The following is a 13,748-nucleotide window of genomic DNA, read 5'->3' as shown; positions in this document are numbered from 1 at the left end:
CTTTTTGACCGGGCCAAATTAATGGTTTTAGATCTTTAGAAGAAAAGGATGGAACTATTAAGTATGCCTAACTTTTATCGAAGCATAATGTGACATTTCTATTGGAATAATTTTTAATAATGTGACCCATTTCGAATTGTACGAAATTCCAATGCGTTTCATGCAGAGAAGATTATATAAATTAAGGGCTTTCTTTGTCCTACAAACAAATTTGTTGTTCAAATGTCTGTATTTAGCCATTGCACTCTTACTTAACACTATTACAGAACTATATTTAAATTGGGGAAGAGAAACCCGAAAGTCTTTATTATACCCTAACATAACAGGGACATCGGACGAAGTCTTGTTAATCAGATACCGAACATTTTCAATGATCACGTAGTTGTCATCTGTAGCTATTAACGTCCAGTCAGACTCGTTTCCATATGTGTCATAAATCTTTGAAATTGCTTCTTGGTATTTTGATCTCCTTTCCTTATTTTTCAAATATAAAACCGGAAGTCCACATGTTTTAGCGCCATTGTTTACCAGATACCGGACGTGAGTACAGCGCTTGCTCCAAGTTTGGTTAACAGCCATTCTACCAGTCCTGCAGTTACTTGTTAAAATATAACATGATATTGAAATAGATTCTTGCAGCGTAATTCCTTCTTCTATCATTTTATCTGGATTAATAGAAATAAATATGTTCTTCATAAACTATCAATAATATAACCTTTATTTTTTTTTAATCATGTCCTATACAAATTTATGGAGAGAAAATAATAAATTGGGAAGATATTGTTTTCTCAGTATTTCCGATGCATTTGAGATTGATTTATTATTACCAAGGAGTTTACTGTAATTAGAATTTCATCTTTTATTACTATGGAACGCCGACACTGTCTTATTATGACATTTCTCATTATATGATGTTCATTTGCCATTATATGATGTCATTTTACCCTTATATGATGTGCAAATGACATTATATGATGTGCACTTGTCCTTATATGATGTACACTTATCATTATGTGATGTGAACTTGTCCGTATATGATGTACACTTGTCATTATATGATGTGAAGTTGTGCTTATATGCTGTACAAACACATTTATATGAGGTGCAAACATCATTATATCATGTCCACTATTCATTATATGATGTGCTTTCTCCATTATGTTATGTGATTGAGTCCTTATATTATGTGATGATTTCCTTATACGATGTAGAAACGGCATTATGTGATGTGCAATCACCTTTATACGATATGCAATCACCTTTATATGATGACAATTTGACATTATCTGATGTGCAAATTATATTATATGATGTGCAAATTATCTTATATGATGTGCAAATGGTCTTATATGGTGTGCAAATTATCTTATATCATGTACAGATGTCTTTATATTATGTGCAAACTTCTTTATATGATGTGAACTTATCCTTGTTATGTGCTAACATCGTTATATGATGTGGTAAGGTCATTATATTATGACAATGTAACATCATATGGTGTGGTTTGGTTTACATCTTTATATGATGTCAGAACATCATTATGATGATGTCGAAACATCATTATGATGATGTGCATTCATCGTCCTGATGGTCAATGAACATGATTACGATTAAAGCGATTACTCACTACGTCAGAACTGATTCCGATCTGCTTCTACGAAAACCTATCATTTTAAAATGGCGTCGACGTCAGCAGACGCTGTTAGACGGGTTTTGACTCAGATTAATTTGGAAGAATTGATAGATACGTTTATGGAAGGCAAAGTTGATAGTATATCAACGTGTCGTATGTTATCAGATGCAGATCTTTGACATGTATGTTGAATAAATCATGTTACATGAATGTAGAAAGAATACAATTGTTAGGATAAATTTGAATGTTTTGATTTGATAAATAAAAGCCTAGAATTGGACTAATGACCTATTTTTAATAGTTGATCAAATTTTAGCTGGGCTGACCAAAGGCCTATTGAGGTTTTGTTTTCACTTGGTGGCTGTCATCCACGCGTCCGTCTGACAAGAAGCCTTTATAAAGTTTCCTCATTTCGTCATTATTGAGCAACAACAATGGCAATCATGAGTAATTCGTGTTTCTTAGTGCCTTAGCAAAACTTATTTCCTCTAAAGTGATGGCGAAAATGTAATAAATTAAAGGACTTTTAAGCAGTTTGAACTTTTTGATATATTTATTTCTACTTGTGTGGGCAAAGAATTTGATTTTAAGAATATGTGTATATTTCTACGAAGCCTAAAAGGGGTAATATATACCCAAAACTGACTTCAACGGTGTAAGTAGAATGTCAATGACATTTTTTATTTTATTTTTTGTATCGACTGTACCAGCCAGTAAGACTAGTTTAAAAAAGTGTCCGGTGACCCGGCCAACCAACCAAGATGGTCGCCATGGCTAAAAATAGAACATAGGGGTAAAATGTAGATTTTGACTTATATCTCTGAAACCAAAGCATTGAGAGCAAATCTGGGGTAAAATGTTTATCAGGTCAAGATCTATCTGCCCTGAAATTTTCAGATGAATCGGACAACCCGTTGTTAAGTTGCTGCCCCTGAATTAGTAATTTTAAGGAAATTTTGCCGTATTTGGTTATTATCTTGAATATTATTATAGATAGAGATAAACTGTAAACAACAAAAATGTACAGCAAAGTAAGACCTACAAATAAGTCAACATGACCAAAATGGTCAGTTGACCCCTTAAGGAGTTATTGCCCTTTTAAAGTCAATTTTTAACAATTTTTCGTAAATTTTTGTTATCTTTTACAAAAATCTTCTCCTCTGAAACTACTAAGATGAATTTAACCAAAGTTGTAAACAATCATCGTTAGGATAGTTTAAAAATTGTGTCTGATGACCCCGCCCGCGAACCAAGATGGCCGACATGGCTAATAATAGTACATAGGGTAAAATGCAGTTTTTGGCTCATATATCTAAACCCAAAGCATTTCGAGCAAATCTTTCATAAACAAAATTGTTCATTAGGTCAAGATCTATCTTCCCTTAAATTTTCAGACCATTCAGGCAACCCGTTGTTGGGTTGCTGCCCCTGAATTGGTAATTTTTTGAAATTTTTTCAGCTTTTGGTTATTATCTTGAATATTATTATAGATAGAGATAAACTGTAAACAGCAATAATGTACAGCAAAGTAAGACCTACAAATAAGTCAACATGACCCGGCCAACCAACCAAGATGGTCGCCATGGCTAAAAATAGAACATAGGAGTAAAATGTAGATTTTGGCTTATATCTCTGAAACCAAAGCATTGAGAGCAAATCTGAGGTAAAATGTTTATCAGGTCAAGATCTATCTGCCCTGAAATTTTCAGATGAATCGGACAACCCGTTGTTCAGTTGCTGCCCCTGAATTAGTAATTTTAAGGAAATTTTTTTTCGTATTTGGTTATTATCTTGAATATTATTATAGATAGAGATAAACTGTAAACAACAATAATGTACAGCAAAGTAAGACCTACAAATAAATCAACATGACCAAAATGGTCAGTTGACCCCTTAAGGAGTTATTGCCCTTTTAAAGTCAATTTTTAACAATTTTTCGTAAATTTTTGTTATCTTTTACAAAAATCTTCTCCTCTGAAACTACTAAGATGAATTTAACCAAAGTTGTAAACAATCATCATAAGGGTAGTTTAAAATTTGTGTCTGATGACCCCGCCTGCGAACCAAGATGGCCGACATGGCTAATAATAGTACATAGGGTAAAATGCAGTTTTTGGCTCATATATCTAAACCCAAAGCATTTCGAGCAAATCTTTCAAAATCAAAATTGTTTATTAGGTCAAGATCTATCTGCCTTTAAATTTTCAGACCATTCAGGCAACCCGTTGTTGGGTTGCTGCCCCTGAATTGGTAATTTTTTAAAATTTTTTCAGCTTTTGGTTATTATCTTGAATATTATTATAGATAGAGATAAACTGTTAACAGCAATAATGTACAACAAAGTAAGACCTACAAATAAGTCAACATGACCAAAATGGTCAATTGACCCCTTAAGGAGTTATTGCCCTTTATAATCAATTTTTAACAATTTTCATAAACTTTGTAAATTTTTACAAAATAATTTCCACTGAAACTACTGGGCCAAGTTCATTATAGACAGAGATAATTGTAAGCATCAAGAATGTTCAGTAAAGTAAGATCTACAAACACATCACTATCACCGAAATACAATTTTGTCATGAATCCATCTGTGTCCTTTGTTTAATATGCACATAGATCAAGGTGAGCGACACAGGCTCTTTAGAGCCTCTAGTTGGAGTATATACTTGCAAGAGGTGCATATCGTTTCCGGATAACTCCTACAGTTTCAATGCTAAGAAGTTTTCACTTTGCTGGCTGTTTGTACATATATGAGGGAGTGGACAGGGTGTATCCTTCTCCCACCTCCCGCTCCCTATCTCTCACCTCCCACTTTTTTTTTTAGTAATTTCTCTCCCACTTTTTTTTGTCTCCCAACTCCCGCCCCCCTTTCTCCCACCTCCTCCTCCCCCACCTCCCGCCCCTCCTTCTCCCACCTCCCGTCCCCTTCTCCCACCTCCCTCAATAGCTGTCCACCCCCTCATATATTGAAGGTGTGCATGTGGTCAGGGTTTTGATTTTTATCAATATTTGCTCTTTTGGGAGATCGTTGAACTTTGTCATATTTGGAGTATATACATGCATAACATTTCCGAAATAACACTTTGCATCTCTGGGGGCATCATCTGTGTCTCCCAGACACAATAATATCTCAAAGAAAGTCCTACATTGACTTTGTTATAATACAGTTACTTCAGAGTGGAGTGTGGAGGGGGGGCATCATTTTGTCTAGTTTAAGTACTACATTCGTGGGTACTTGACTGGTTACCTTAACTGGGATCTTATTCCAACTTTTCAACGCAATTTTACGAAAAAAATTAGGCGAAAGACATATGATTTTTCTTTCATATTTTGATATATGTATGTAAATAGATTCAGAAAAGGTATCACTCAAGGCCATTGAAATTCAAGTTTGCCGGGACAAAATTTTTGGGAAACGACACCTTCACCCCCATTTTAGCACTATTTTATAGCAAATACATGCAGATTATTGCCATGGATACACCAAAAATAAATAAAATTTCACCCTTTTTAGCATTGGAAATAGAATCTTTCGAAGATTCTGATTATAGACATATGCACATATATTAGATGTTTCTCGTTTTGTAAATAGATACTTAGTAAGACCGTTGGTTTTCTGTTTGAATTGTGTTACACTGGATATGTAGGGCCCTTTATAGCTTACTGGTCGGTGTGAGCTAATGCTCCGTGTTGAAGGCCGTACATTGACCTATAATTGTTAACTTTGTATACATTGTGACTTGGATGGAGAGTTGTCTCATTGGCACTCATACCACATCTTCTTATTTATACAAACATTAAGCTTTTACTATTTAAAAGCAAGGAAAAGAGGATGGCTAATATTTATGAGGGTAAATTATCACTTTGTTTGATAACTGTGTATTGTTACCTTAAAGACTGGCATGTATACCAAAAATCGCCTGAATATCGGAAGTCCTGAAAGTCGTTCGTTGTGAAATGACTAAATGACAGAAAAACGGACAAGAGTTAAACTACATACCACAACTATATACTTGATTCAATCAAAGTGTTCGATAAACATTTGTATTTAAAGCATAAAATAACATGAACAAATTACATAAAAAGGAATAAAACAATATCGGAAGTCATCATCTTTGAAATAGTAAACTGTAACAGCATTTTTTTTATATTCTTATTTCTCAACAACATAATGCTTAACCAGTTTGGTTTTATCTAACTCTTTCAATTTCACAATCTGTCTGAAAGTTTATTGCCAAACACTTAAGAAAAATGAGAAGATGATATACATATGTCCTACACTGAAAAAGGTTAACTCGTTTATAATCACTCAATAATTCCGGAATTCCTCTCGATAATATGTAATGCTTGTAGATATACGTCGATTCCATGATATACAGAGCTCCAATTTTTTGGACAATACAAGTTTAGTTGTTCTTGGCATGTTTCATTTACAACAAACGCCTGTGAATCAAGTATAGGCCTGGGATCATCTATGCCAGTATAGTCATTTAAAGTATCTTCATAATTTCCCTCTGTACCGTAATTTTCGATGTCAAAAATTTCAAAATCGGGTGGATTATTAATCATACCTGCAGTAAATAATCGAAGAGGAGACGATTTTGCAGTACGAAGGCGGTGTTTTCCCCACGCCCGTGCCCATATGTTCAATTTTTCATCGCGTGATTTTTTGCATATATATACATGATGTAGAGCGAACATGTGGTCGCTAAGTGAATTGTCAAGAAAGCCTTCTTCCTCCATGAAATGAAAAAGATCATAATAAAAGCACAATACACCTTCAAAAACATCCCTCCACAACCTTTCTATCCTCTGATTGTGACAGCTTTTCCCTGTTATCATGCTACCACGGTTAGGACCTCGATCTTTGATCATGTAATCAGCAACTAGGCAGTTTTCAAGGCCCTTATCGGATCGAACACGTAAAGGCATTCCGTAATTTTGCTACACCATTTTTGAAGGAATCCAGTAATGTAACAGCTTTATTGTTGTCCCTGCAATTGAGAAAGGTTATAAATCTACTAAAGCCATCAATTCCCCCTAACACAATAAATTTCCATCGGATAAGCTTGTGGTTTGTGTCAATATGCCACATATGATTTACACCATCAACGTTGTATATACTTCTATGCAACCTTCTCTTCTTTCTATCTTGTATTCCAATGTCATCCAGCCGATGTAAGCTCTCTCTTAAACGCATTCTATAGTCACCTGTTAAAGAATGAAGTGGTTAGATCTATATATATATATTTATATATATATATATTTCATGTATATGAATACAAAAACAAATGAAATTTTGTAAGCATATTTATTTTAGCATGTCTTGGGCAAGGATGTTTTGTAGAAGACACAATATGCATTACTCCTTTTGAACTAATATTACGGATTACTTGAGTATTAAAACATCGGTTAAAAGGAACAGCATACTTGACGGTGCTCTAACTTAAGTGACATGTACATATCAATGTTTCGTTTTCCGGAGATTTAAACTGGAGTAAAAGAGGGGCGAAATGTACCGACGGGACATTCAAACTCATAAGTAAAAAATAAACTGACAAAGCCATGGCTAAAAAAGAAACATACAAACAACAGAACACGAAACACAACATAGAAAACTAAGGATTGAGAAACACGAACCCCACCAAAAACTGGGGGTGATCTCAGGTGCTCCGGAAGGGTAAGCAGATCCTGCTCCACATGTGGCAGCCGTAGTGTAGCTCATGTTAGTACAAACCCTGTAATAAGTCTAATTCGGTAGGTCACATTCGGGAAAAATCTGTTCCGCAACATATTTTGAGAAAGTTTATTAAGTCTACTTGTCAGATAATAAAATGACACTATTTTGTATAGAAAATAAAAACATCTTTAGGTGTTTTGGCCCATTTCATGACATGTAAAAACAGACTTATATATCTGACAAGTGAACTGAACTAAGTGACAAGTAGATCTAATTAAGTGACAAGTAGACTTATTTAGCTAATTATGACGACTTAACTAAGTGACAAGTAGGGGCAGATATATGCCACCATAGATTCATGTTTTAACAAAATAAAACCTTCGACTGAAAAGTTTGATTACGTTCAATATCTAAAGTATGACTTAAACAGCTGTGACGGACTTTTCGAATTAATGGAAAATATAAAATTGTGAAAATGCTAAATTTTTTAGGGATCCCAAAATTTATTCTTTGGCATTGACACTCAAAATTGTAGACGTTGAAGTTAAATATATGTACATTGGCTCAAGGTGAGCGGGTAGATTGAGCGCTCACTAAACATGTTTAACTTCGCCTTACTAGTATTTTGCGACCGTCCTAAGTCCAGAACCTTAAGCATTTGTTATTCTTGTATGTTTTATACTTTTGGTTCATCTCTGTGTTTCGAAGTGTAGAGTGGCGTCTATTTTCCTGATTTAGTATAGAGGAGGGTTGTGATCTCGCTAACATGTTTAACCCCGCCACATTATGTATGTATGTGCCTGTCCCAAGTCAGGAGCCTGTAATTCAGTGGTTGTCGTTTGTTGCTATGTTACATATTTGTTTTTCGTTCATTTTTTGGTACATTAATTAGGCCGTTAGTTTTCTCGTTTGAATTGTTTTACAATTGTCATTTCGGGGCCTTTTTTAGCTGACTATGCGGTATGGGCTTTGCTCATTGTTGAAGGCCGTACGGTGACCTATATAGATGTTAATTTTTGTGTCATTTGGTCTCTTGTGAAGAGTTGTGTCATACCAATCACACCACATCTCTTTTTTATATAAGTGTTTCAGGGCCTTCTCAAGCCAGCATCTGGGTTCGGGATTTCTCGCTTTATTGAAGACCCACTGGTGGCCTTAGGTTGTTTTGTAAATTTTTGTCGGGTTGTAATCTTTTTGACGATTTCATCGTTTCCACTTTTTATTCTTTTTGCCATCATCTTTTATATCTTTGCTCTATAAGTGAAATAATATTCATGGGAAATTACACTTTTATCCATTTCCGAAAACTGGATGCTCGTTTGGTGACAATTTTATGTTTAGTTTACTGTCCCGCTACATTTTCACTCATATTTAATAGATAATACTTGTAAATGTATGGCATGACCATTCGGTATGGAGGCGGGCTAGTGGCTAAAGGATTTCGGGAGAAAAAAAATTAAGTTGATTTGCAAAAGACAAATTGAAAATAAAAATTCTTCTGCTTTTCAAAATGCAAAACAGTTCTAAAAGTAGTTGTGTACAAGAAAGAACTTTAATGTCCATGCTACAAAAAATAACAGTTTTAGCAAAAAGGTTCAAATCGAAAATTCCAACCGCAATACCACCCAACCCCATCCCCTTTTTACAACGACTAGATCCCATGTTCACCACCTGGTAACAATTAATTTTATGAAACACATGACTGTGTGATTTATTTGGTATTAGAAAGGAAATCAAATATAAAAATAAAAAAGAGAGTATTCAACATACCTGTATAGCTGTTTTTTGCATTAACAATTCTTTTATCATGTTTTCGCCGCAGCGGGGAAATTCCTGAACTATTTCCTGTATTAAGGAATCTAAATCTTCATCCGAAATGTTTGAGACGTTCTTTTTAGTTAAATAACATTGCCGCATTCTCCTATAAACTGTACTTTCAGAAGCTGATAGGAGCTTTGCTATATCAGTAACAGTAAATTGGCATTCAAGAAAAAAGTGTAGAATATCCTCTGGTATCTGAAATATTGGACTTCCAGGTGCTCGGCACAAAGTAGAAGATCCATAATTTAAACACTTTAACCGTAAATTCATTATTTTAGAGCTATCGATTAAGCCTAAACTTTGCAATTCAAATTTGGACAATTTTCCGACAATATCTGGTGTTATTTTTTCATCTTTAAAACGCGATACCAACGTGCCTAGGTTTAACTCTTTCAAAATCTCATCCATTTTTCATACGACATAGATACAGAACTGCTTTTTTCGTAGAAGCAGATCGGAATCAGTTCTGACGTAGTGAGTAATCGCTTTAATCGTAATCATGTTCATTGACCATCAGGACGATGAATGCACATCATCATAATGATGTTTCGACATCATCATAATGATGTTCTGACATCATATAAAGATGTAAACCGAACCACACCATATGATGTTACATTGTCATAATATAATGACCTTACCACATCATATAACGATGTTAGCACATAACATAAGGATAAGTTCACATCATATAATTTAAAAGAAGTTTGCACATAATATAAAGACATCTGTACATGATATAAGATAATTTGCACATCATATAATATAATTTGCACATCAGATAAGGTCAAATTGTCATCATATAAAGGTGATTGCATATCGTATAAAGGTGATTGCATATCGTATAAAGGTGATTGCATATCGTATAAAGGTGATTGCACATCACATAATGCCGTTTCTACATCGTATAAGGAAAGCATCACATAATATAAGGACTCAATCACATAACATAATGGAGAAAGCACATCATATAATGAATTGTGGACATGATATAAAGATGTTTGCACCTCATATAAACGTGTTTGAACAGCATATAAGGACAACTTCACATCATATAATGACAAGTGTACATCATATAAGGACAAGTTCACATCACATAATGATAAGTGTACATCATATAAGGACAAGTGCACATCATATAATGTCATTTGCACATCATATAAGGGTAAAATGACATCAAATAATGGCAAATGAACATCATATAATGAGAAATGTCATAATAAGACAGTGTCGGCGTTCCATATATTACGATATCATATATAGATGCAGTGGCGGATCCGGGGGGCGTAGAGGGCGTGCGCCCCCTTTGATCGACAAAATAATAATCATGTGTTTCACGATTTATATGTTTTTTGAGCATAAAATCGCTCAAAAATTTCCCCTCGATTCGCTTGGAAGTATATAATCGTTTGATATAATTACGCCCGCTTTCAAAAGTCCTGGATTCGCTCCTGAAGTGCAATTGAATAAATGCAATAAAAGCTTTTATTTCTGTTTCTGGCCAAAGTTAATACAAGTATCTTGTCTCAGGGAGAGATAAATCGTACTATTTGTTTCTATTGGAGGACAATAGGAATCCCTCTTCTTGTCGAATTGTTCCTTTATTCATATTAGGCTGACTTCATACAGGAACTTCTTAGGAAGATAGAAAAGAAATTAGCATTATCCATTAACTGAAACGTTCCGCTATATAGATGATGTAATATCACTTAATAATTCAAAGGTGACTATGTTGAACGTATCTATGCCATCGAACTTGAAATGAAGGATAAATCAGGTATAGTTAAGTTTGCCTCATATCTTGACTTTTATCAAGAAATTAACAATAAGGGTCGGTTAAGAACAAAATTTCACGTCAAAAGAGATGATTTCAGCATCCAAATTGTGAACTTTTAATTTCTATCTATCAAAATTCAAGCGGCGGCTGCATATGAAGTATATATCTCCCAGTTGATACGATATTCAAGGGCCTGTATTTCCTATCATGATTTTTTATAGAGGGTTACGCTCACAAGGGAGCTATTAAACCCAGAGTTCCAAGTGGTGAAGTTGATATCATCTATTCGTAAATTTTACGGACGCCATCGCGAGTTGGTTGACCGTTATGGAATATTTGTTTCACAGATGACAATGGATATGCTCCAATTGTCGTAACCACAATCTAGTCCTCTTTTCCCCGAATGTGACCTATCGAATTGGACTTAACACCGGGTTTGTACTTACATGATGGGTGCCGCATATGGAGCAGGATCTGCTTACACTTCCAGAGCACCTGATATCACTCAAGTTTGATCTGCTTACACTTCCAGAGCACCTGATATCACTAAAGTTTGTGGTATGGTTCGTGTTGTTCAGTCTTTAGTTTTTTATGTGGTGCTTTGTGAACTGTTGTGTTTTTTTCCCTTTATAGCCATGGCGTTGTCTTTTGACTTATGATTTTGAATGTCCCTTCATAGTATCTTTCGCCTCTCTTTTTCATTGATGACAAAATTTCGGGTTAGAAACACAAGCACTCTAACTCTCATAATGTTTTAATAATAGATCCGTCTACATTTAATTATTTTAAAAGCATGTTAAAATATAATCCGATTATACCTTCGATATCAATAAAATTTGATAAACATACAGCTAGTTTACAAATAACATATAGCTGTTGATATAAATGCACTGAGTAAACATAAATTAAAGTAGATTGATTTAAATAGATATAAGAAGATGTGGTATGAGTGCCAATGAGACAACTCTCCATCCAAGTCAAAATTTATAAAAGTAAACCATTATAGGTCACAGTACGGTCTTCAACACGGAGCTTTGGCTCACACCGAACAGTAAGCTATAAAGGGCCCCAAAAATTACTAGTGTAAAACCATTCAAACGGGAAAACCAACGGTCTAATCTATATAAAAAACGAGAAACGAGAAACACTTATGAACCACATCAACAAACGACAACTACTGAACATCAGTATCAGATAAAAATCAGATAAAACTTTGTTTTATCTGATTTTGGTATAAAAGAAAAGTATTCTTATATTTAAGGTAAAATTTTCAATCTAGGGCAAGTTTCAACAGCAAAAATGGTTTAACCGGTGTCACCGTGTATAACATGGTTCTATGCTCCAACAAATCAGTTTTATCGTTTTGCAGTAATTACCTAAGATAACCGTCACATGACTGTTTGAGCCTCATTTTAACATCGTTTGACCTTATGTGTTGCATGATCTGATTAAGAAATGAACGATTAACAGTATTTTATATCTCAGAGTTACGCTCTTCTATATAATCAGATCACTTAAGTTAAGGCATTATATAACAATGACACATCCTTAATTAAGCCCGACAAACGCACATATGACGTAATAAAACGCCTGCTCAAATCAAATAATTGACGAAAATATAACGGTTGGACTTAAACGTTTTGGTAAGTTTCTGCTTACTATTCGCCGTGTTCACACATGTAACATTTAATTTTTGTATTCCGATCAACCTCTACCAACATATTTTTTTCATTTGTTTGAAGTTTTAAACACATAGTCTTAAACGTTGTCATAGGTTGACTCACCCAAATGAACAGGTTCGCCTTTAAATATACACTACCAGGAACTTACATAGCGTTTACATGTCTTGCTCTTGATATTGATTGGATACGACTTCAAGTCCTTGGACATTACTACATCGCGCGTGTGACAAGGTTAATAACTTACTTACAACTTGGGACCCCTTACAATTTCTTGGAATAACTTAGCTGGTTCGTCCGCTAATTTCACCTTGGTGATGATATCCGAAGGTAGAAGATTCCAATCTTACAATGCCACTAAATAAACAGTACTGGTAAAAATATCATCAATCAGTACATTTCATACCTATAACTTTTCAGTACTTTTAATTATATGCATGTTTTCAGTAATGTAGAGATAAAGTTGTTTTAAGTAATGACAATTTCCGTCATTTTTCAGTACTGAAGGGTACTTTTGAAGGGAAGGCTAACATCCTGACTATACGGTATGGGTTTTCTAATTGTTAAAGGCCGTACGGTGACCTATACATCAACATCTTATGAACTCTGGTGGATTGGCAATCAAACCACATTTCCTTCTTTTCATGAGCCAGTGATTTTTTTTTACCTAGTCATTACCATATTTGTATTTTAAATCATAGTATTACGTACCGTGATGGAAGTGTAAGTCGGAATCAAAATCCGGCATTATGCTTTGAATTGGATTACGATCTAAGATACTATGCTCAAATGTTTCTAGCTTGTCTGCTAGGCGTTGTACTATATCAAATACACTTTGCTTTACTGATTGTTCAAATGTAAACGTTACTGTCTGATTTAAGATCGGGAAGTAAAGAATTACTCCAATAAAAAATCCAAAGAGAAAAATTTTGAGTGAATATCCTTCCATTCTATGAACAGCTACATATCTTCCGCTTAATGCAACAAAGCGGCTTTACTGAAGCCGGTATAAAGTATAAATATCAGATTTTGTTGTTGTCCTATTTTGTGGTTATGAACTACATGATTCTTTGGATACACGTCTATGATCGTAGAATATGCAATGGGAAGTTATTGATGTTCAAAGTTAATAAATCATTTTTGTGTAAAAAAACACGT

General features: G+C 34.5%; 1 protein-coding gene across 1 annotated transcript in view; it reads right to left on the bottom strand.

Annotated features, from left to right (window-relative positions):
- LOC127730267 (glycoprotein-N-acetylgalactosamine 3-beta-galactosyltransferase 1-like) overlaps positions 1–13,344 on the bottom strand; it is a 29,671-nt gene extending 16,327 nt beyond the window's left edge. Inside the window, exon 1 of the transcript XR_007995015.1 lies at positions 13,302–13,344. The gene's annotated coding sequence lies outside the window, so the exon portion shown is untranslated. The remainder of the gene's footprint in view (positions 1–13,301) is intronic.
- Positions 13,345–13,748: the final 404 nt, after the last annotated feature.

Source organism: Mytilus californianus, unplaced genomic scaffold, assembly GCF_021869535.1.
Source record: "Mytilus californianus isolate M0D057914Y unplaced genomic scaffold, xbMytCali1.0.p SCAF_2, whole genome shotgun sequence".
In the NCBI taxonomy this organism is placed as follows: Eukaryota; Metazoa; Mollusca; class Bivalvia; order Mytilida; family Mytilidae; genus Mytilus; species Mytilus californianus.
Note: the sequence above shows the minus strand (reverse complement) of the source record. Positions and strands in the feature narration are given on the sequence as shown.